Raw genomic sequence first — 4,505 nt, 5'->3', positions numbered from 1 at the left:
ACATTTATTCCTTTTATTTTGGCTAACTCACTCAGATCTGCAAGGAGACTGGCAAATAAGTGTTTTTTTTTTTTCGATTTATGTTGCCATTAGCAAGCTTTCCCTTCTTACATGAAAAATACACCACGAAAAACCCAACATAAAAAAAAGAGAGGAAAATTAATCATCATCGTGACATTTTAAAGCTGCATTGTGGTAAAAGTTCAAAGCGTTTAAGAACACAAGCCACATTAGATGACGCAGAGGATCACGACGAGACAAAGACTTGGAAAAGATGTGGAATGTTTTATAAGATGCCCAAGTAAACAGAACCTCTTTAGATGACCGAATAACACCCTCTGAAAACGCAAAACACTATTATCACATGCTCATGCTTCAGTACTGGAACGCATCTTTACCATTGTTTTGAGTATGATTAGACGACTTTATTTACATTAGGAAGGGTCCATGGAGGTTGGAAGATTAATGGCCAGCGTCCTCACTATTTTAATCCCACATGAGTTTCTGAAGCTGCATAAAATCGCCAAATTATAAACAGAATGAGTGTGAAAACGTGTCATGGTACTGAAGGGGTTAACGACATTACCTGAGGAAGAAAAATACTACTGCCACATTAATTCATAAGAGGCAGAAACATCAGAAGACATCACGGAAGAATAACTGGAAGATTTTATGAAGTGGTTCCTGTTTTCTTATTCTGTTCAGTACCGGAAGGTGTTTTCTTATTCATTCTGGTTATTATTTTGAAGATTTTGTACAGTTTCAGTAACATATGTTGGGGATTAGAATAGTGAGGACTCTGGCTATTAATCTTCTGATCTCCTTAGATACTTCCTAATGCAACTAAAATCGTCTAATCATACCTAAAAATCAAGGTAAAAATGCGTTTCAGTATTGAAGTGGTTAAAAGGATATAAAAAAGAAGAGAAAAAAATAGTGTTTGTATATTTGACCATTTGCATTATATAAGTGATGTTCATATTGTTATTTTCCTTCTTCCTCACCTGACCTCGTTTTTTTTCTTCCTCTTCCTCTTCTTTTTTTTTTTTTTTCTCCTCCACGAATCACCGCGACTCTTTCAGTGCAGGTGTCCAGCTTACTGTAAGCCTTTCCTACCTGTCCTCCTCCTCCTCCTCTCTCCTCTCTCCTCCTCCTCCTCCTCCTCCTCCTCCTCCTCCTCCTCCTCCTTTCATCAACGGCTTCCTGCGTCACTTCATGATGTGGTAACTGGAATTTCCGGTGGTAGTGGAAGTGGTGGTGATGACTGATGATGCTTGTGGTGTTGGTGGTGGTGGTGGTGGTGGTGGCGGTGGTGGTGGTGTTGAGAGTAATTACGGTAAGTGTTCTGATAATGATGGTGATGGTGGCTGATTTGTTTCTTCTTCTCGGTGATGATGGTGGTGATGGTGATGTTGATGGTGAGCGGAGATGGTGGTGGTGAAAGGACAGTGTGATTAGGAGACACTTTCTGTATACTCGCCCACTCACTCGCTCACTCGCTCACTCACTCATTCACTTCCACGAACATCAACACCGTGCAGTCAGCTGATAGTCATGGCGGTGGTGGTGGTGGTGGTGGTTGTCGGTGGTGGTGGTGGTGGTAGTGGTAATGGGTGGAGGCGAGTGGTGAGTAAAGTAGGCAAGTAGCAGCAAGAGTAGCAGCAACAGTAGTAGTGATAGTGACAGTGGAAGTGACAACATTTAATACTCCATTCATAGAGACCGGATTATTTTGACAGCTGAGAAAGATACAGCGACGAGAGAGAGAGAGAGAGAGAGAGAGAGAGAGAGAGAGAGAGAGAGAGAGAGAGAAGCGTGTAAGGCAAGAACAGTGTCGTGCAAATGTAATTAAGCAAGCAAATAAACACCCACACCCACACACACACACACACACACACACACACACACACACACACACACAAAGACGATGTAGTAAAAGGTGTGTGTTGCGAAAATAGGAAGTGTTGTAATGAAGTTACTTATAATAGACTGCTTCCTTTCTTTTCTTCTTTTTTACTCTCTTTTCTTTCTTTCTATTTTTGAAGAGTAACTAGCTCCGGGCTGCTTCCCATTCATGTAAGTATGTCATTTAGGGAGAAAGGAAGACAGAGAGAGAGAGAGAGAGAGAGGGGAAGGAGGGATGAAGGGTGGTGGGAGGTGGCGAACACACACACACACACACACACACACACACACATTTGAAAATCCAAAGCTCAACATCGTTAAAGCCGAGATACGCAAGGAGCGTCAGGAACCACCCAACTCAATTAAACAGCCAACAGCCGCAAGGAGAGAGAGAGAGAGAGAGAGAGAGCGCAAAATACATACTCGAACTCACCACTGCTATCCCTTCTCTCTCTCTCTCTCTCTCTCTCTCTCTTAATCCCAAACGAAACGCGAGTCACACAAATGAATCAGCCAAATAACGCAAACCACCATGAATGGAGGGACGCCACGAGAGACACACTCATAAAGACTACTAACAAAAAAAGAAGAAAAAATATACGAAGGAATCCAATTTATTTCATCACTTCTCTGCAACACACGCGTACACTTCAACGGGACGACAAGGAGGAGAGGAGGGAGAGAGGGAAGGAGGCACGTAAGAATGGAGGGAAGGGATAGAGGAAGGAAGGATGGGAGGGTATGAGAATATACTCGTAATAGTAAGGGAGAGCCGGAGAGAAGGAGAGAGGGAGGGAGAGGGAGGGAGAGCGTCTGTCTGGGAGTGGTGGCGACCAGACGGAGAGCTGCAGGTGGCGTGGTGGTGGTAGTGGTGGTGGTGGTGGTGGGGCTTCTACTGAGTTTAGGAGGAGGAGGAGGAGGAGGAGCAGTCAACTAACTGGATTTGCTGGAGGGCTTGTAAGACTGTGGGTACACACAACGTACACGTATACGTACTGTGTGTGTGTGTGTGTGTGTGTGTGTGTGTGTGTGTGTGTGTGTGTGTGTGTGTGTGTATGTGTATGTACGTAGTTTCACACACACACACACACACACACACACACACACACACATACACAAACACACAGGAAAACCTAAGTATACTCTGTGTGTGTGTGTGTGTGTGTGTGTGTGTGTGTGTGTGTGTGTGTGTGTGTGTGTGTGTGTGTGTGTGTGTGTGTGTGTGTGTGTGTGTGTGTGTGTGTGTGTGTGTGTGTGTGTGTGTGTGTGTGTGTGTGTTTGTGTGTGTGTGTGTGTATTTGTGGTGGCGGTATTTATTATTGTCTGTGTCTGGTTACGCCTATGTTCTGTTTATTTACGCTTGCTCTTTGAACGACTCTCTCTCTCTCTCTCTCTCTCTCTCTCTCTCTCTCTCTCTCTCCCAAGGCAAGCTCGGCAATATCGTGAAGTTGAACCGCGAGCTGCATTTTGAATCGAGAGAAATCAAGTCCAAGTCTCACCTGCGGCAAACGACCACACACACACACACACACACACACACACACACACACACACACACACACACACACACACACACACACACACACACACACACACACACACACACGAGTAACCAGCGGGAAAGTGAAACGAGAAACAAACTTGAGCGGCGCAAAAAGAGACGACGATAAAAAGGACGGCGCTCTGAAATTTTTGTTAACTCAGTGCAGGAACAGAAAGTCAGTCAGCCAGTCAGTTATTCAGTCCGCCGTTAGTTTCAGGGCAGACCAGACAGTGCAACGTTTCCTGAGTGATCCTGAAATGGTCCCTTAAAAGCATCAGTCTCTCTCTCAACATCCCTCCACCTTCCCCGCCCCTCTAAAACTTCATTCCACGGTGCATTCTGTTGGCGTCACTGCATTGGAATCCGTTGTGAGGGAGGCACTGGTGGCGGCACTCCTGGCGGCACTGCTGGCACCACTGTCACCACCCCGACCATTAGTGTGGCGCTGACGGAGTTGAACTAACTTTGCACGAAGCGACGGCCGAGGAATATAAATGAAGCTCTTCCCTAAATTAAAGTATTTCTAAGCAGCAAGGGATAGTCGTTAACACTGATGAATATTGATAACTTCTTGCCATCCAAAGTACTTTCTGAGGAGCAAAGTGTCGGATATTAGCCTTGCAGGAAGCCCAGGGTGCTGTTGATAATGCTGATGTGATTTTGACCTATTTTCTAAGGAACGAGTATTAATGACAGTCCTCTGAGTAAAAACGTGCTCTTATAAAATGAAAACTTGATATTGATTTTGTATAAGACTTAAGGAGGTAAATATAAATGAAACTCTTTTAAGTATTTCTATCCAACAAAGACTGAACATTAACTTAACCCCTTCAGTATTCATTCTACTTACTATTTGGCGATATTATACAGCTTCAGAAACTTATGTGAGGATTGAAATAGTGAAGACTCTGACCATTAATCTTCTGACTTCCACAGACCCTTCCTAATGGAAATAAAATCGTCTGATCATACCAAGAAATCATGGTAAAAATGTGTTTCAGTACTGAAGGGTTACTAGAAAGATCAACCCCTAAATTTGAAGTATGTAAACAGAAAG

This window comes from Portunus trituberculatus, chromosome 43, assembly GCF_017591435.1.
Source record: "Portunus trituberculatus isolate SZX2019 chromosome 43, ASM1759143v1, whole genome shotgun sequence".
NCBI classification, from domain to species: domain Eukaryota; kingdom Metazoa; phylum Arthropoda; class Malacostraca; order Decapoda; family Portunidae; genus Portunus; species Portunus trituberculatus.
This window is presented reverse-complemented; position numbering follows the sequence as displayed.